At 47.8% G+C, this 21623-nt stretch overlaps 1 protein-coding gene across 4 annotated transcripts in view; it reads right to left on the bottom strand.

Moving 5' to 3' along the window:
• Positions 1 to 21623, bottom strand: part of NHEJ1 (non-homologous end joining factor 1) — a 110054-nt gene that overhangs the window by 36259 nt on the left and 52172 nt on the right. The gene's annotated exons all lie outside the window — the stretch shown is intronic.

Here is a 21623-nt window from a genome sequence, read left to right on the forward strand (position 1 = left end):
TTTATTATTTACCATAAACCATGCCGCTAATTAGGGTCATATGTCTTTCTGCTCATTTCGTATCCACCCGAATATGATATTGGACACTGGGGTCTCTATGATGACATTTAATACCAAATAACCTGCAGGACGCCCCGACGGTCGGAGACTTTGGTGGTGCTCAGGAAATTTGCCAAATCTTCGAGCAGTCAGGAGGTCTCCCATTTTTTTTCTTCAAGGATCCTTCCACACATTCTTGTCTATAGACAATCTGCAGAGAATGATTGGCGCAGCGGTGCCTGCCGGACTGTGGCAGCGTTTGCTGGAGGACAGAGGATTTGGTCATTCGCCTCCGTCCTATGAAGATATTCTAGATTTCCCTTGCTGGATATTCCTCTGATATTCGGCCCTGATTCATCACTTGTTTTATGATATTTGCTGATGGTTTTTTCTGCCAAACTCCTCAAAATGGCGCATGTTTTTGTGGAATTTTGTGCAAAACCAAAATAGCCCTTCATGTTTTTTACCTATTTTGCAACTTTTTAGCACAAAAAGTTGCATGAAAATGTTGAAAACTTTCCGCCATCATGTCTGGTGTACAGAAACTCTCATACATTTGAGCCAAGATTTTGCAACTTTTTAAAAAGTCGCAATCAAAGTAGCCGCAAACGTTTGGAAACTACAAACCTCGAAGGTGGGGGCCAACAAAAGGCGCAAATTAAAGGAGGAAGAAAAACTGGTGAAATGCACCAAAAACTAAGCAAAAAGAGGAGCAAATGCAACAATGAATCGGGCTTTGAGTTGCCCTCCATCACTCTCCAGCTTTCTGTTATCAGCCATAGGATTAGTGATCATTACACATCTAATATATAAAGCTGAATGTGTGTGTGTGTGTGTGTATATGTGTGTGTGTGTGTCTGTGTGTGTATATGTGTGTGTGTGTGTGTGTGTGTGTGTGTGTGTGTGTGTGTGTGTGTGTGTGTGTGTGTGTGTGTCCGGGATTGGCATCCGCACCGTAGCAGCTACAGCCACAAAATCTTGCACACACACGTCTGGACCCCGAGAGCGTCATAGGCTATGTTTTGAGGGGAAATTTTGACCCCGCGCTTTACAGTTATTCGCCAAAAAACCTGCCTCCATTAAAGCGAATGGAGCTGGGAGCCACAGTGCAGCCAGAACTTCAGAAGAATGCGCAGCCACGCCCTTATATGGAATGTTAGCGTGTCACAATGCAGCCAGGGAAAGAGGCAGACACAGACAGGGAAAGAGACAGAAACAGACAGGGTAAGAAACAGACATACACAGGGTAAGAGACAGACACAAAGAGACAGACACAGACAAAGACAGACTGACAGGGAATGAGACAGGGAAAGAAAGGGAAAGAGACAAAGAAAGAGACAGAGATAGATAGACAGACAGGGAAAGAGATTGAGACAGACGGAGAAAGAGACAGAGACAGTCAGAGATAGAGAGAGAGACAGAGAGATAGAGAGAGAGAGATATACAGAGGGGGAGACAGACAGAAAATGGGAGAGAAACAGAGAGACAGTTACTATCCCGGGCGCTAATACATTCTATTTATTCTATCCCGGGAATATTAATACATTCTATTTATTCTATCCCGGGAATATTAATACATTCTATTTTGTTAACAGCAGTTATTAACCCGGGCGAAGCCGGGGAGTACAGCTAGTATATATATATATATATATACACAGAGCCTCCAGCTTGGCTGCTGCACTTTTATCCGGTGGCCACTTTTGGGTTTCACGTCTCTTGGGTTGATGGAGTTAAACGTCTCCTGGAAGGAATTTTAACCCCGTCTCGCTCCGCACCGGCAGCGGAGGAAATCTAATTATTCCGTTGTGTTCTCCCGGTGCCATTATCGGGAGCCGTCCTGTGCACGCAGCACCTCTGCGGCTTTATGGGGGAGATGAAGGGCTTTCAGGAGTCTGGCCCCAGCTTTCTCGCGGCTCCTGGTCTGGCTGCTGCTGGGGACAGAGCCCCGCCGTTTTATTGAGAAACTTGACTCTCGGGTTCGGAGTCCATAGGGACCGACCTTCGAAATCCGACTGAGTAAGGCCCTGTGTAAGAAGGGGGACTTTTCACTATTTTTTTTTTTCCGTCTTTTAAAACTAAAAATACCCACGCACGCACAAACAGAAAAACAAACATAATAAAAGGTGAGACACTCCCCGGTATTCATGCGAAAATAACTCTGGTTAGCCGAGAGGTGAAAGCGGCCGCCTGTCAGCCCGGCCGGCCAGACCCCTTATTACCCTCAGCCCAGGGAGCAGCGAGGGGAGCGCGGGCCAACGCTGCAGCCAAAAACATTCCCAAGAAAAAAAGGAATCGAGGCGTCCTGGGGGTCGCAGGGTCACGGCATTAATATGGAGGATTTGGGGGTGGAGGGGATTTGGCCCTTTGATGGCCCCGTCAAGTAGGATTGGGATGTTTGGGCTGGAGACCGGCCAATCAGGGATCGGCATTCCAAGTGCGGAGAAGCATGGGAGACGCGAGTCACCGCAATACAGGTAGCCGAGCGGGAGGAGGGGGCGCAGCGAGACCCCTGTCAGGGAAGTGATAGGTTTAGCGCAGCGGAAACAATGCCGGCTACTGTATATTTTACGAGGTAAGGAGCACAGGACAGGAAGGGGCATGGAGACAGTGCGAGGAGCAGTCTGCAGCAGCCACCAAAAGAGGGCATTCACGGGGCCCGGGCCACAAAGGCTCACATACACAGGCCCTGTGTCCGGCGGGTGACAGCACTGCGGCCCCGGCGGGTCACCAGACCACCGCGCCGCCATACCGCCCCTCACTGCCCCAGCCAGCAAAGCCGGGAACTGTGCACCGCCGAAGAATATCGCACACATGAGCAGAGCGCAGTACACATGAGCAGAGCGCAGCACACACAGACACAGCAGAGGTGAACGGAGAATATCGCACTCATGAGCAGAGCGCAGTACACACATTCACAGCAGAGGAGAACGAAGAATATCGCACACATGAGCAGAGCGCAGTACACACAGACACAGCAGAGGAGAACGAAGAATATCGCACACATGAGCAGAGCGCAGTACACACAGACACAGCAGAGGAGAACAAAGAATATCACACACATGAGCAGAGCGCAGCACACACAGACACAGCAGAGGAGAACGAAGAATATCACACACATGAGCAGAGCGCAGCACACACAGACACAGCAGAGGAGAACAAAGAATATCACACACATGAGCAGAGCGCAGTACACACAGACACAGCAGAGGCGAACGAAGAATATCGCACACATGAGCAGAGCGCAGTACACATGAGCAGAGCGCAGTACACATGAGCAGAGCGCAGTACACATGAGCAGAGCGCAGTACACATGAGCAGAGCGCAGTACACATGAGCAGAGCGCAGCACACACAGACACAGCAGAGGCGAACGAAGAATATCGCACACATGAGCAGAGCGCAGTACACATGAGCAGAGCGCAGTACACATGAGCAGAGCGCAGTACACATGAGCAGAGCGCAGTACACATGAGCAGAGCGCAGCACACACAGACACAGCAGAGGCGAACGAAGAATATCGCACACATGAGCAGAGCGCAGTACACACAGACACAGCAGAGGTGAACGGAGAATATCGCACACATAAGCAGAGCGCAGTACACACAGACACAGCAGAGGGAACAAAGAATATCGCACACATGAGCAGAGCGCAGTACACACAGACACAGCAGAGGCGAACGAAAAATATCGCACACATGAGCAGAGCGCAGTACACACAGACACAGCAGAGGAGAACGAAGAATATCGCACACATGAGCAGAGCGCAGTACAGACATTCACAGCAGAGGAGAACGAAGAATATCGCACACATGAGCAGAGCGCAGTACAGACATTCACAGCAGAGGAGAACGAAGAATATCACACACATGAGCAGAGCGCAGTACACACAGACACAGCAGAGGCGAACGAAGAATATCGCACACATGAGCAGAGCGCAGTACACATGAGCAGAGCGCAGTACACATGAGCAGAGCGCAGTACACATGAGCAGAGCGCAGTACACATGAGCAGAGCGCAGTACACATGAGCAGAGCGCAGCACACACAGACACAGCAGAGGCGAACGAAGAATATCGCACACATGAGCAGAGCGCAGTACACACAGACACAGCAGAGGTGAACGGAGAATATCGCACACATGAGCAGAGCGCAGTACACAGATGTAGCAGCGGTGAATCTGTCATTATACAGTTTGATCTGACAATGTCCATAGTCACACGCGGCGTTTGTGCAGTTTTTTTACGCTGACAGCCGCAGCGCACGCTCTGAGTCCGGACATCTGCACGTTGTTGCTGTTTTGTTCCTGACTGAAATGGAAAACTGCAACACGTCAATTATTTCATTGTTTTGCAGCATTTCGTCACCTGAGAAAGTAACGAAAAAAGGCAAAAACGCAACAAAACCTGATTTTTGTTAATAGCTTTTTTTATTGCCAAGAAAACCGGTCTAGCTACAGAAAAACCTGCAGCAAAAATGCAACATCGCCTAATGGTCCTGTATGTTACAAAGGAACATCCAACCCTGATATCCAGTCTCTGGTAAAGATAGTGATCTGCAGTCCCATGTAAAATCAGCCAAAAATGTATCACGATAATGACATATGGGAAAGTGACATCACTGTGTGCATTATCCCTGTACTGTGACATCAGTGTGTGTATTATCCCTGTACTGTGACATCACTGTGTGTATTATCCCTGTACTGTGAAGTCACTGTGTGCATTATCCCTGTACTGTGACATCACTGTGTGCATTATCCCTGTACTGTGACATCACTGTGTGCATTACCCCTGTACTGTGACATCACTGTGTGTATTATCCCTGTACTGTGACATCACTGTGTGCATTATCCCTGTACTGTGACATCACTGTGTGCATTATCCCTGTACTGTGACATCACTGTGTGCATTACCCCTGTACTGTGACATCACTGTGTGTATTATCCCTGTACTGTGACATCACTGTGTGTATTATCCCTGTACTGTGACATCAGTGTGTGTATTATCCCTGTACTGCGACATCAGTGTGTGTATTATCCCTGTACTGTGACATCAGTGTGTGCATTATCCCTGTACTGTGACATCACTGTGTGTATTATCCCTGTACTGTGACATCACTGTGTGCATTATCCCTGTACTGTGACATCACTGTGTGTATTATCCCTGTACTGTGACATCAGTGTGTGTATTATCCCTGTACTGTGACATCACTGTGTGCATTATCCCTGTACTGTGACATCAGTGTGTGCATTATCCCTGTACTGTGATATCACTGTGTGTATTATCCCTGTACTGTGACATCACTGTGTGTATTATCCCTGTACTGTGACATCACTGTGTGTATTATCCCTGTACTGTGACATCAGTGTGTGTATTATCCCTGTACTGTGACATCACTGTGTGCATTATCCCTGTACTGTGACATCACTGTGTGTATTACCCCTGTACTGTGACATCACTGTGTGTATTATCCCTGTACTGTGACATCACTGTGTGTATTACCCCTGTACTGTGACATCACTGTGTGTATTATCCCTGTACTGTGACATCAGTGTGTGTATTATCCCTGTACTGTGACATCACTGTGTGTATTACCCCTGTACTGTGACATCACTGTGTGTATTATCCCTGTACTGTGACATCACTGTGTGTATTATCCCTGTACTGTGACATCACTGTGTGTATTATCCCTGTACTGTGACATCACTGTGTGTATTATCCCTGTACTGTGACATCACTGTGTGTATTATCCCTGTACTGTGACATCAGTGTGTGTATTATCCCTGTACTGTGACATCAGTGTGTGCATTATCCCTGTACTGTGATATCACTGTGTGTATTATCCCTGTACTGTGACATCACTGTGTGCATTACCCCTGTACTGTGACATCACTGTGTGTATTATCCCTGTACTGTGACATCAGTGTGTGTATTATCCCTGTACTGTGAAGTCACTGTGTGCATTATCCCTGTACTGTGATATCACTGTGTGTATTACCCCTGTACTGTGACATCACTGTGTGCATTATCCCTGTACTGTGACATCACTGTGTGTATTACCCCTGTACTGTGACATCGCTGTGTGTATTACCCCTGTACTGTGACATCGCTGTGTGCATTATCCCTGTACTGTGACATCACTGTGTGTATTATCCCTGTACTGTGACATCACTGTGTGCATTATCCCTGTACTGTGACATCGCTGTGTGTATTATCCCTGTACTGTGACATCATTGTGTGTATTACCCCTGTACTGTGACATCACTGTGTGTATTATCCCTGTACTGTGAAGTCACTGTGTGCATTATCCCTGTACTGTGACATCACTGTGTGCATTACCCCTGTACTGTGACATCACTGTGTGTATTATCCCTGTACTGTGACATCAGTGTGTGCATTATCCCTGTACTGTGATATCACTGTGTGTATTATCCCTGTACTGTGACATCACTGTGTGCATTACCCCTGTACTGTGACATCACTGTGTGTATTATCCCTGTACTGTGACATCAGTGTGTGTATTATCCCTGTACTGTGAAGTCACTGTGTGCATTATCCCTGTACTGTGATATCACTGTGTGTATTACCCCTGTACTGTGACATCACTGTGTGCATTATCCCTGTACTGTGACATCACTGTGTGTATTACCCCTGTACTGTGACATCACTGTGTGTATTACCCCTGTACTGTGACATCGCTGCGTGCATTATCCCTGTACTGTGACATCACTGTGTGTATTATCCCTGTACTGTGACATCACTGTGTGTATTACCCCTGTACTGTGACATCACTGTGTGTATTACCCCTGTACTGTGACATCACTGTGTGTATTATCTCTGTACTGTGACATCGCTGTGTGTATTATCCCTGTACTGTGACATCGCTGTGTGTATTATCCCTGTACTGTGACATCACTGTGTGCATTATCCCTGTACTGTGGCATCGCTGTGTGTATTATCTCTGTACTGTGACATCACTGTGTGTATTATCCCTGTACTGTGACATCACTGTGTGTATTATCCCTGTACTGTGACATCACTATGTGTATTATCCCTGTACTGTGACATCGCTGTGTGTATTACCCCTGTACTGTGACATCGCTGTGTGTATTATCCCTGTACTGTGACATCACTGTGTGTATTATCCCTGTACTGTGACATCACTGTGTGTATTATCCCTGTACTGTGACATCACTGTGTGTATTATCCCTGTACTGTGACATCACTGTGTGTATTATCCCTGTACTGTGACATCACTATGTGTATTATCCCTGTACTGTGACATCGCTGTGTGTATTACCCCTGTACTGTGACATCACTATGTGTATTATCCCTGTACTATGGCATCGCTGTGTGTATTATCCCTGTACTGTGACATCACTGTGTGTATTACCCCTGTACTGTGACATCACTGTGTGCATTATCCCTGTACTGTGACATCGCTGTGTGTATTACCCCTGTACTGTGACATCACTGTGTGTATTATCCCTGTACTGTGACATCACTGTGTGTATTATCCCTGTACTGTGACATCACTGTGTGCATTATCCCTGTACTGTGACATCACTGTGTGCATTATCCCTGTACTGTGACATCACTGTGTGTATTATCTCTGTACTGTGACATCACTGTGTGTATTATCCCTGTACTGTGACATCACTGTGTGTATTATCCCTGTACTGTGACATCACTGTGTGTATTATCCCTGTACTGTGACATCACTGTGTGCATTATCCCTGTACTGTGACATCACTGTGTGCATTATCCCTGTACTGTGACATCACTGTGTGCATTACCCCTGTACTGTGACATCGCTGTGTGCATTATCCCTGTGCTGTGACATCACTGTGTGTATTATCTCTGTACTGTGACATCACTGTGTGTATTATCCCTGTACTGTGACATCACTGTGTGTATTATCCCTGTACTGTGACATCACTGTGTGTATTATCCCTGTACTGTGACATCAGTGTGTGTATTATCCCTGTACTGTGACATCACTGTGTGTATTATCTCTGTACTGTGACATCACTGTGTGTATTATCCCTGTACTGTGACATCGCTGTGTGCATTATCCCTGTACTGTGACATCACTGTGTGTATTATCCCTGTACTGTGACATCACTGTGTGCATTATCCCTGTACTGTGACATCGCTGTGTGCATTATCCCTGTACTGTGACATCACTGTGTGCATTATCCCTGTACTGTGACATCACTGTGTGCATTATCCCTGTACTGTGACATCACTGTGTGCATTATCCCTGTGCTGTGACATCACTGTGTGCATTATCCCTGTACTGTGACATCGCTGTGTGCATTACCCCTGTACTGTGACACATTTGTCAGTTTTCTATAGTGGAGCACAGACATTTCTCAGGATGGGGCAGAGCTGTGCTGAGAATCTGCTGTAATGTAGCAGAGTATCGATCCCCGGACAGATGGCATTAGCAGTGACTGCGCTCAGTGTCAGGCAGGTGCTGCTAAAGCCACCAAAAGTTAACTCGATCATAAAATCAATTGAGTCTCCAAGAATAGAGTGAGACACTGAGTGCAATCCTGGGAGTGGGTGTTATTCGGGGACAGACGGGGGAGGGAGATCTCGGTTATGAAAATAGTCACATCTTCGTGCATATAATAACTTTATCCAAATATATTCAAGGTCGGTGCAGTCGGCGCTGAAGGAAACGTTTCCCCAGCTGTATAAATACAATGAAGTCATTCTTATAAATTATCAAACAAAAAAAAATGCAAAAATTAAAAAAAAAAAAAAATCACCTTCCACAATAGCAACGAGCCTGAGAATTACAATGTCTCCGATAGTCTGTGAGGCTGGGACTCGCCTCCTCCCGCAATATGTGACCCCCGGCTCGCCTCGCTTCCCTCAGAACACAGGTATAATATCCGCCATGCTGCTGCTTTCTCGTAAGTGTTTTATCACATCCTCCCTGTGCTGTATTTACAGCTGCACTGCTCATTATAACGGTATAATATCCTCCATACTGTGGATTTCTAGGAAGTTTCATAGCAAATCCCAGAGCTGGATTCACAACTACAGTGCAAAGTACTACTATATAATGTCCTCCATACTGCTGCTCCTTTCTAATAGGTGTTTTATCTCACCCCAGTGCTGGATTCAAAGCTAGATTCTCAGGACAGAGGTATAAAGTGCTCCATGCTGCTGCTTTCTAATAAGTGTTTTCTTCAACCCCCAGTGCTGGATTCACAGGCACACTGATCCATGCTACTGTATAATGTCCTCCATACTACTGCTCCTTTCTAATAAGTGTTTTATCTCACCCCAGTGCTGGTTTTAAAGATATACATCTCAGGACAGAGGCATAAAATCCTCCCTGCTGCTGCTTTCTAACAAGGATTTTATTTCAATCCCCAGTGCTGGATTCACAGTTACACTGCTCGGTGATACTCTATAATGTGTTCCATGCTGCTGCTTTCTAGTAAGTGTTTTATCTCACCTCAGTGTTCGATCAAAACTATACTTCTCAGTACTGAGGCATAAAATCCTCTATGCTGCTGCTTTTTAATAAGAGTTTTATTTCAACCCCCAGTGCTGGAATCACAGTTACACTGATCCATGCTACTGTATAATGTCCTCCATGCTGCTGCTTTCTAGTAAGTGTTGAATCTCACTCCAGTGCTAGATTCAAACCTACACTGCTCAGTACTGCTGTATATGACCTCCATGCTGCTGATTTCTAGTAAGTGTTTTATGTCAAAACCCAGTGCTGAATTCACAACTACAGTGCCAATTACTACTGTATAATGCCCTCCATATTACTACTCCTTTCTAACAAGTATTTTATCTCACCCCAGTGCTGCATTCAAAGCTACACTGCTCAGTACAGCTCTATAATGTCCTATATGATGCTGCTGTTTAGTAAGTGATTTATCACAACCCCCACTTCTGGAATCCCAGCTACAATGCTTGGTACTGCTGTATAATGTCCTCCATGCTGCTGCTTTTTAGTAAGTGTTTTATCACAATCCATAGTGCTGGATTCACAGCAACGCTGCTCTGTATGGCTGTATAATGTCCTCTGTGCTGCTGCTTTCTTGTGTTTTATCACAATCCACAATGCTGGATTCACAGTTACACTGCTCAATACTGCTGTATAATGTCCCCCATGCTGCTGTATAATGTTCCCCATGCTTCCATGCTGCTGTACAATGTCCCCCATGCTGCTGTACAATGTCCCCCATGCTGCTGTACAATGTCCTCCATGCTGTTGTATAATTTCATAATGTCCTCAATGCTGCTGTATAATGTCCTCCATGCTGCTGTATAATGTCCTCCATGCTGCTGTACAACGTCCTCCATGCTGCTGTACAACGTCCTCCATGCTGCTGTACAACGTCCTTCATGCTGCTGTACAATTTCCTCCATGCTGCTGTTCAATGTCCCCCATGGTGCTGTATAATGTCCTCCATGCTGCTGTACAATGTCCTCCATGCTGCGGTATAATGTCCTCCATGCTGCTGTATAATGTCCTCCATGCTGCTGTATAATGTCCCCCATGGTGCTGTACAATGTCCTCCATGCTGCGGTACAATGTCCTCCATGCTGCGGTACAATGTCCTCCATGCTGCTGTACAATGTCCTCCATGCTGCTGTACAATGTCCTCCATGCTGCTGTACAATGTCCCCCATGCTGCTGTACAATGTCTTCCATGCTGCTGTACAATGCCCCCCCATGCTGCTGTACAATGTCCTCTATGCTGCTGTATAATGTCCTCCATGCTGCTGTACAATGTCCTCCATGCTGCTGTACAATGTCCTCCATGCTGCTGTATAATGTGTCCTTTATGCTGCTGCCACTTCTGAACATATGCTACATAATAAAGGTGATGGCCAGAGAGTGTGTTATTTCTCACTCAGCAGCTGTGGGGAAAGGTGTGCTTTACATGCGGCGAGGCCCCTGAGTCACAGCAGAGAGTGACTTTTGGCCCTGTAGAGTTTATGGAGATGATATTTGTGTATATCTGGTGAGATGATTTCTGTACATTATATTGCGGTATTATTTATATGTACAGTAAATGGTTATACTCTAAGAATCCCATGTGCAGTAGTTTGTACTTATGTGATGTAAACAGGAGGAGATGTGGGTTGTCACAGGTGTGGGGGCAGATTCTCCATTTACTCCAGGACCCGTGTCTTTTGTGGACGTTTTATCATACAGTCGTCCTGGCACCACATTACAGTATTATGTCCACCTCCATTATGCAGTAATATACAGCCGCCGGTCCGCAGCACTTTCCTTTTAAAGACACAGGAAGCCAGATAACTTTCCATTGTCCGATCCGCACAGATACAGAGCAAGTCGCCCTATAATATCCAGGAATATTTCCAGCTGACGGGATTATTAAGCCCTTACAGGCAGGAGGACGGATCGGTCTCAGGGGAGTCTACACCAGCAGCCGGGAAGGTGAAAGGTGGCTGGGCTGTCACCAGAGAACAATAGAGAGGGTTATACACAGGACACACGCGTGTCAGCACTTCCAGGATTTTCTGCTGCCGCTCTACGATGCCAATAATTCTCTACATCAGGTTTCATTGGCCTCGGAAAGGAAAAACATCACCAATGTGAAGAGGACGAAAAGAAGGGGTAAATAATCAGATCTCTGGCTCCTCCCCCTTATTATGGCTCCTCCTCTCAGTCTTTGCAGCAGTTACTTTATGGCAATTTAGTAACTTACTTGTTACATTCATTCTGCCCTGAAAATAATAAAAATCAACTCTTCTTGTATGGATTTCTTTGTGCAGTTATACGTATACACGGCTGTTAATCTGAAAAATCAGAGCTGCAGTGTAAAGCAGGGCAAATCTACCAGTTCTCTGAATACTAAGCTTTGTATAACCCAGCCCACACCACTGATTAGCAGCTTTCTGCGTACACTGTGCATAGGGAGAAAGCTGCCAATCAGTGGTGGGGACATGATTGGATTATCTTGCAGCTGCTTTACTAGTTCTTTAGTGATAATCGCTTGCTGATAAAACAGTGATTTCCCCCAAACTACAGCAAGTAAGTGACATCAGTGGAATCAGGGTCTCTGCCCCTACATTACGCTGCTGTCAGATTAGGTGGCAATCTCTGGTCATATATTCTTTTTAAGGAGCAACAAAACCTTTCTTTCTTTGTAAGCTAAAAATGCCATTTAGATAGGTTTTGTCATTAATGCTAATTACCGTATTTTGCAGTTTTCAGTGAGAAAATTGGTGCTAAAGTTTTCTTTACCAAGTGCATGGACCCGAACGCCATATCAGGGGTAGGGATCTCCCCACTATGAGCGCGGGGGGAGCAGAGTCTCTAAAGCGCACGCAGACACTGCGTAAAGGAGTCACACTGAAAAATGAAAACCTACATATAATGAGAATGAATCCAATAACTTTATAGATAAAAAATATACAAAAAATACCATAAAAGGCTAAAAAAAAATAAAATAAAATAAAAATGCATTGGACCGTGTGGCCATCAGATTGCAGGACGTAGTCTTAATACAATGAAGTTACAAAAGGCGACAAATGCAGGACCAACTTATATACGATTATATATACACAAGGCACTGCAAATTCCTAAATAGAAACATCAAAGCCAACTGACCAACCACAAGCCGTGTCTGCCAAACACCACACTGTCCTGTTCCCTGACAAGTGTTTCGCCTGCTGCTTCATCAGGGGGCACAGTGAGAGGAGTGCTGGAGCTCGGTCTGTGGCACGTTCTTCTCTATACACCTTTGTATAGGGGAGAATATTCCAGAATCCCACTGTCAATGGGACCCCAGACTGCCTGCTTGCTTTCCCTACAAGCACCCCGGGACCATCACTCTTGCCTAGTGTATTCCATATTGTTAGAGCACTGTGCAGGAGCGAGGGTATGGAAAGCAGGCAGACTGAGGCTCCAGAAAGTGCCCGACTGTAGCAAGTTCTGTCCAGTACAAGACTGTATAAAGAAATGCAGCAGTCACTGTGCAGACCCCCCTCCGGCCATATACACAGTGACTGCGTGCACTATGCAGACTGTGCTCTCCCCGCAATAATAGTTGGGATATCTTGTCCATGGCTGCTCTCGTCACACCTGTCCACAGGCTGTGTGATTTTGCAGCACGTCCTGAAGGACCCAAGTGGCGGTGTTATTGGATTGACCATGTGATACGCGATGTCACCTGCGGAGGCGCTGCAGCAGAGTTAATCCCTTGCTGCAGAGTGTCCCCGCACAGCGCCGCTGATCCCGGTCCTGGCTCCTGCCCCATAACACGCGGAGCTGAGATCTCTGTAACCTCCATTATCAGAGGAAATAATAAAAGTAAAAAGCTGGAACAAAAAAGTCATTGTCTCTGTGCTCAGAACAAACAAACAGAACAGATTTAACTAAATTAATAATTAAAGCAGAAGAGCCCAAATATAGACACAAATTGCAATTAATTTTCCGCCAGTTTCGTCCTTTTTCTTCTTCTGCATGTTCCGATGATAAGAATTAGGTCATTACTTCGGAAAATTTTCCATTTCAAATGGCACAAAAACAAAAAACGCTTATCAGAGAATTCGGCCGTGCCGGGGTCCAGTCTGGATATTAGTGGAGATTTGCATAAAGATGAAACCCACTAATGATGTACAATGGAGCACCATGACATCAGAGGGCCGCTCAGGAGCTGGGGAGCAGCTGCTACACACTGTGCAGCAGTGTCACGGGTGACAGTCATGTGGTTTCTGGCAATAGAAGGTCACAGTGTTTGGCTGTGCAGAATGCTCCCTGACTTTCTATTGTTCCTGCTGTCAGTAGTTATTGGTATAGGTAACTTTCTGCTGGATTAATCTTTCCCCCTTTGGGACACAGCTGCTGATCTTCAGCATTCTCTTGGTGCTTATGTACCCCTTCCTTCCTTTCTGGGACTGGTGATAGTTCATTCTAGCTTTGATTGCAAGCAGGTGGCTTGTACTCCTCTGTGGTATCATTGCTGAACTTCTACTTGAGTCATCTGTGGATAAATAGTTGATGTTTTTTCCTCCCGTGTGACCTCCTTGTGTCTTCCTTTAACGTTTAGTGGGGTTGACAAAGCGCTCATCCCACCCATTCCCTATTTAGGGTCCAGCACTAGGGATACCTAGGTTCAGGTATCCAGCTCAGCGCTTGTGCCTTCCTTTAGTATTTAGTGGGGTTGACGAAGAGCTCTTCTTACCCATTCCCTATTTAGGGTCCAGCACTAGGGATACTAGGGATCAGGTATCTGGCTCGGTGCATAGGTATCTAGGGTGGTGAGGGACCCCGGGGACCAGCGGTAGTTTTTCTCAGGGGTCACCATCTCCCCCCTTCCCTTTCGCCGTTCGCTTGGTACTTCCCCGTACGTAGTAAGACAAATCCGCCAGTAAACCTTTTCAGCCATTTAATAGATCACAAGGGGTGTCCTATTCTGTGTCTGGGATTCATTTGGCAGGGCCCAATGCTGCCAATAGATCGGTTTTGGTAAGAAATGATGCAAATATTGTGATTTACGTGTCCTATGGTCAACCAAAATTGTTTACCGAAGAATTGTCCAAAATTGGAACCTCTCCACCAGCGAAGACATGAGATACGTCTGTAGTGAATGGAGCAGGAACGAAGACCAAGCACTATAAATGTATCCAATATTTTGGGAGGTGGAGAGGTTCCAATTTTGACCAATTTTGACCAAGCTCATCATCCTATCAACCATGTCTTTCACAAGGATACACGGAAGGACTCAATGTCCGAAGAGAAACGTAGCGGTGAGACATCAGGCTTCTTCTTCAGTCGTAAAGGTGGAGTTCGCAATATTGGATAACGCACCCAAAATAGACCCAAAATAGAGCCTTCTTCGCACTTCAAACACCAAAGTTGCTCCCGTACTAAGTCGTCATCCCTGCTCCTAAGGAGTTGTGGAGAAGGACTGACGCTCGGCTTTCTCACTTCACAGGGGCATATGAGTGACCACGGTATGGGTGTCGGTATGTAAAGGTAAACCGTCTCGGAACCCATAATTATGGGTATATCCATGTCAACGTCAAAGCCACAAAAGAAGAAAACATCTTTCTATCTTTACGAGGAACCAGAAGGTCTAATTTCAAGGTGGTCAACCAAAATTATTTATTGAAGTAGTGTCCAAAAAGGTGCAACCCAAAACATGAGATCTTCTAGAGAAGACGGCTTTCATAGCGAGTGGACCAGCCTGACTGCCCATCATCATCATCATCCTCCTACCAACTATGGCTTCTCTGTGATACAAAGATGAAGCCTGGCCAGGACTCGGTGTCCGGAGACAGTCCTAGGCGTGTGCATCTTGGTTTCTTCCACGCGTTTCGAGCGAGATGTACACATTGTGGGATAACGCCCCCACAATCTGACCGCTCGCTACACACAAGGCACAAAGACGACAATTCTGCACCTCAAACGCCGTCCATAAAACCTTTTCCAAGGATTTCAAATTTGGAAAACTAATATCATTAAATGGCCTCCAAAATAACCAAGACAAATGTCATAAGGTCCGTGACGCCGCTCCTCCGCTCCCGAGACCACAAGGTATCGTCACACTGTAATCAATATTTATTTAGCTCCTTCCCCATGGTCCGTCATCGGACGGTGATAGGCTTGTTTGTTCTCTGGGGTTAAGAATCTGGCTCGGACCACTGGGAGAAAAAAAAAAAAAAAAAAAAGCAAAACCCACAAAAGCATCTGGTGAGGAGAAAGCTGAAGCCAACAGTGTGGACAGACCACGGGGCAAGCCACAGACAGATTGGTCATTGGAATAATTACCGGAAAAAGGCACAGTCTCTCCGATGGCCGCACGCCGGGGGGAGCAGGTACATAAAGACCCAACGAAAGAGGCTGCATCACGGCGAGCAAAGTGGAAAGTGGAGGGGATCGCTGCAAATATATATATATATTATATATATATACACATATACATACCATGGCTGTGTGCAGCTCATAGAGGGTTAACAAGTGTATAAACCATAGCCCGTCTGTGTGCACCTTATTACTGCAGGATTGTGGCCGACAGAAAATTAATGGGTATGGGTTGAAATGTATACGGAAACATATACAGATTACATATCAAATTGCTCGCACACCGGCAGCTGCTCTCACTTTAGGCGTTTTGTGGATTTCGATGGTTTTAGAGAAAGCGATCTAATCCAGAAGGAGCTTTCTGCCAGAAAGTCATTGTCATCCATGGGTGGAAGAAGCCATCATGTCGTTAGATCTGGAAGTGAGAAAATTGGGTGACAATCTATAAGAGTGCACAGGCCGTGCAGCTGCGTGAGCAGGACAAGAGTGCACAGGACGTGCAGCTGTGAGAGCAGGACAAGAGCGCACAGGCCGTGCAGCTGCGAGAGCAGGACAAGAGCGCACAGGACGTGCAGCTGTGAGAGCAGGATAAGAGTGCACAGGCCGTGCAGCTGCGAGAGCAGGACAAGAGCGCACAGGACGTGCAGCTGCGAGAGCAGGACAAGAGCGCACAGGACGTGCAGCTGTGAGAGCAGGACAAGAGCGCACAGGACGTGCAGCTGTGAGAGCAGGACAAGAGCACACAGGCCATGCAGCTGCATGAGCAGGATAAGAGCGCACAGGACGTGCAGCTGTGAGAGCAGGACAAGAGCACACAGGCCGTGCAGCTGCGTGAGCAGGATAAGAGTGCACAGGCCGTGCAGCTGCGTGAGCAGGACAAGAGCGCACAGGCCGTGCAGCTGCGTGAGCAGGACAAGAGCGCACAGGCCGTGCAGCCGTGAGAGCGCAGTTTTGCAGTCAAATAACTTATCAAAATGCACAATTCCAAAGACTTTGGAAGTAGAAATGGGCCCCCGTTGTTGTTGTACCAATGATTTGTCTGCCCCTGTTACACCCCCTTTTAGCACTGTGTACCCCCCGCATTCTGGATCGTTTCTGCAGCCCATATAATATTTCACCCCCTGTAGGCACTAAAGGATCCTGCATTTTGCTCTCTCCCGGCAGCTTCGATACCACTATGGCCCCTGTTGGTGCCACATTATTCTGCATGTTGGTCTCTTTTTGCAGCCTGATGGCTGATTAGTGTCTTCCTGCAGCCCCCCTTCATCTTGCAGCCCCCATAACATTAGCCCGCCAACCCCCCCCCCCCCCCCCCGCTGGCACCACATGATTGTGCATGTTCCTTTCTATCTGCTGCAGCTCTCCAAACACTATGGCCCCCTGTTGGTGCCACATTATTTTGCATATTGGCCTCTTTTTGCAGCATGATGGCTGATTAGTGTCTTCCTGCTGCCCCCCTTCACCTTGCAGCCCCCATTACGCCCCCAGCTGGCACCACATGATAGTGCATGTTCCTTTCTATCTGCTGCAGCCCTCCAAACACTATGGCCCCTGTTGGTGCCACATTATTCTACATGTTGGTCTCTTTTTGCAGCCTGATGGCTGATTAGCTTCTTCTTGCAGCCCCCAATAATGCTGTTGGCACCCCTACATTTTGGTTTCACTTTGCAGCCCCCATAACATTACACCCCCTGCTGGCACCACATGATAGTGCAAGTTCCTTTCTCTCTGCAGCCCTCCAAACACTATGACCCCTGTTGGAAAAACATTATTCTGCATGTTGGCTGATTAGCTTCTTCTTGCAACCCCCAATAATGCCGTTGGCACCCCTACATTTTGGTTTAACCTTATAAATACGCCCCCTGCTGGTACCATATGATGGTGCATGTTCCTTTCTCTCTGCATCCCTCCAAACACTATGGCCCCTGTTGGCGCCAAATGACCTTGCAGCCCCCATAACATTACGCTCCCACTTGCACTAAATGATGGTGCATGCTCTTTCCTCTGCAGCCCTGCAAACACTATGGCCCCCACTGGCACCACATGATCGTGCATGTTCCTTTATCTGCTGCAGCCCTGCAAACACTATGGCCCCTGTTGGTGCCACATTATTCTGCACGTTTGTCTCTTTTTGCAGCCTGATCGCTGATTAGTTTCTTCCTGCAGTCCCCATAACATTATGCCCCCCCCCCACCCCCCCACCCCCCCCCCCCGCTGGCACCACATGATCGTGCATGTTCCTTTCTATCTGCTGCAGCCCTGCAAACACTATGGCCCCTGTTGGCACCACATTATTCTGCTTGTTTGTCTCTTTTTGCAGCCTGATCGCTGATTAGCTTCTTATTGCAGCCCCTAATAATGCTGTTGGTGCCCCTACATTTTGGTTTCACCTTGCAGCCCCTATAACATTACGCCCCCCGCTGGCACCACGTGATAGTGCATGTTCCTTTTTCTCTACATTATGCCCATGGTTGACCTTGCACTGTGATTTCTTCCTTCCCTGGCACATCTATTGTCTCCACAGCCTGATCCACTGTCACTACGTGAAATATCAGTCTGCCTCTGCAGCCCCCATAACATTACGCCCCCCGCTGGCACCACGTGATAGTGCATGTTCCTTTTTCTCTACATTATGCCCATGGTTGACCTTGCACTGTGATTTCTTCCTTCCCTGGCACATCTATTGTCTCCACAGCCTGATCTACTGTCACTACGTGAAATATCAGTCTGCCTCTGCAGCCCCCAAACCTTTGACAAGAGAAAGCTCCATTCAGCCCCAAACGAACTGGAAAAAAAAATTGAAAGGCCATATAGAAAGTCTGTGAGTAATGGGAGCAAAGGAACGAGCCCCTGTAATTAAATCTAACTGAACAGCGGCCTGTGCCCTCAAACCTGTAACGCTGAAACCACTTGAAAAAGGCAGCTACATTAGAGTGCGGGCAGCCGAGGAATTCCATCATTCCAAGACCTATGCATTACAAAAATAAGCCGGCCATGTGCCCGACATAAAAAGGAGCGCGGGACGCAAACCACAGCGTAATCGCTTTCCGCCACTAGAGGAAGAAGCAAGAACGAGGGGAAAGATAGAGCGAGGCGAAGCTTTGAATGAGAGGTAATTAGAGGGAGACACATTCCTGGCTAATCCCCCGTGCCAACCAATGGGACGAGAGGCCGCTTTTAGGTATAATGAGGTGAGGGTCCTTCTGAGCACAATGCAGACAGATGGCGGGTTTTATCCATTCTGCGCCACATGACGGCAGATCTGCAGCCAGCGCTCTGTGCGCCCCGCGTCATTATACACTGCGCTGCGGAATTACATTCACTGAGTATTAAGTAAAATGTAGTCCCTGAGATTTAAGGTAACAGAAGTGAAGGGGCCCCGGGGTGGAGACTCTGCCGAATGATGAGCGGCCCCTGAGCACAAATACACAGCCATGACCAGCCGCCGAGCAAGTGTGGTTGGGCAGAGACATATGGCGGTTCTTGTAGGCTGCTCCTGGTATATGGCGGGTCTTGTAGGCTGCTCCTGGTATAGGGCGGGTCTTGTAGGCTGCTCCTGGTATAGGGCGGGTCTTGTAGGCTGCTCCTGGTATAGGGCGGGTCTTGTAGGCTGCTCCTGGTATAGGGCGGGTCTTGTAGGCTGCTCCTGGTATAGGGCGGGTCTTGTAGGCTGCTCCTGGTATAGGGCGGGTCTTGTAGGCTGCTCCTGGTATATGTGGGTCTTGTAGGCTGCTCCTGGTTTATGGCGGTTCTTGTAGGCTGCTCCTGGTATAGGGCGGGTCTTGTAGGCTGCTCCTGGTATAGGGCGGGTCTTGTAGGCTGCTCCTGGTATAGGGCGGGTCTTGTAGGCTGCTCCTGGTATAGGGCGGGTCTTGTAGGCTGCTCCTGGTATATGTGGGTCTTGTAGGCTGCTCCTGGTATATGTGGGTCTTGTAGGCTACTCCTGGTTTATGGCGGGTCTTGTAGGCTGCTCCTGGTATATGGCGGGTCTTGTAGACTGCTCCTGGTATATGGTGGGTCTTGTAGGCTGCTCCTGGTATATGTGGGTCTTGTAGGCTGCTCCTGGCATATGGTGGGTCTTGTAGGCTGCTCCTGGTATATGTGGGTCTAGTAGGCTGCTCCTGGTTTAGGGCGGGTCTTGTAGGCTGCTCCTGGTATATGTGGGTCTTGTAGGCTGCTCCTGGCATATGGTGGGTCTTGTAGGCTGCTCCTGGCATATGGTGGGTCTTGTAGGCTGCTCCTGGTATATGTGGGTCTTGTAGACTACTCCTGGTTTAGGGCGGGTCTTGTAGGCTGCTCCTGGTATATGTGGGTCTTGTAGGCTGCTCCTGGTTTAGGGCGGGTCTTGTAGGCTGCTCCTGGTATATGTGGGTCTTGTAGGCTGCTCCTGGTATATGTGGGTCTTGTAGGCTGCTCCTGGCATATGGTGGGTCTTGTAGGCTGCTCCTGGCATATGGTGGGTCTTGTAGGCTGCTCCTGGTATATGTGGGTCTTGTAGGCTACTCCTGGTTTAGGGCGGGTCTTGTAGGCTGCTCCTGGTATATGTGGGTCTTGTAGGCTACTCCTGGTATATGTGGGTCTTGTAGGCTACTCCTGGTTTAGGGCGGGTCTTGTAGGCTGCTCCTGGTATATGGCGGGTCTTGTAGACTGCCCCTGGTATATGGTGGGTCTTGTAGGCTGCTCCTGGTATATGGCGGGTCTTGTAGGCTGCTCCTGGTATATGGTGGGTCTTGTAGGCTGCTCCTGGTTTATGGCGGGTCTTGAAGACTGCTCCTGGCATATGGTGGGTCTTGTAGGCTGGTCCTGGCATATGGTGGGTCTTGTAGGCTGGTCCTGGCATATGGTGGGTCTTATAGGCTGCTCCTGGTATATGGCGGGTCTTGTAGGCTGCTCCTGGTATACGGTGGGTCTTGTAGGCTGCTCCTGGTATACGGCGGGTCTTGTAGGCTGCTCCTGGTATACAGCCAGGTTTGTGGGTTGTTCCCAAAATGCGGTCGGTCTTGTGGATTATTCCCAGTATAAGGCTTATCTTGTGGGGTGTTCTCAAAATATAGGGGACTTGTGGGGTGTTCCCAGTATATATAGGATGTACCCATATGGGGTCTTGAAGTGTACCCCGTATACACTGGGTCTTGTGGGGTGTTCTTGGCGTATGCCTGTTCTTGTGGGGTGTTTCCGGTATACGGTAGGTCTTGTGGGGTGTTCTCGGTATACGGCAGGTCTTGTGGGGTGTTCTCGGTATACGGCAGGTCTTGTGGGGTGTTCTCGGTATACGGCAGGTCTTGTGGGGTGTTCTCGGTATACGGCAGGTCTTGTGGGGTGTTCTCGGTATACGGCAGGTCTTGTGGGGTATTCTCGGTATACGGCAGGTCTTGTGGGGTGTTCTCGGTATACGGCAGGTCTTGTGGGGTGTTCTCGGTATACGGCAGGTCTTGTGGTGTGTAGTCTGTATACGGCAGGTCTTGTGGGGTATTCTCGGTATACGGCAGGTCTTGTGGGGTATTCTCGGTATACGGCAGGTCTTGTGGGGTGTTCTCGGTATACGGCAGGTCTTGTGGGGTGTTCTCGGTATACGGCAGGTCTTGTGGTGTGTAGTCTGTATACGGCAGGTCTTGTGGGGTGTTCTCGGTATACGGCAGGTCTTGTGGGGTGTTCTCGGTATACGGCAGGTCTTGTGGGGTGTTCTCGGTATACGGCAGGTCTTGTGGTGTGTAGTCTGTATACGGCAGGTCTTGTGGGGTGTTCTCGGTATACGGCAGGTCTTGTGGGGTGT

The sequence above is a fragment of the Anomaloglossus baeobatrachus genome, chromosome 7 (genome assembly GCF_048569485.1).
Source record: "Anomaloglossus baeobatrachus isolate aAnoBae1 chromosome 7, aAnoBae1.hap1, whole genome shotgun sequence".
Taxonomy (NCBI): domain Eukaryota; kingdom Metazoa; phylum Chordata; class Amphibia; order Anura; family Aromobatidae; genus Anomaloglossus; species Anomaloglossus baeobatrachus.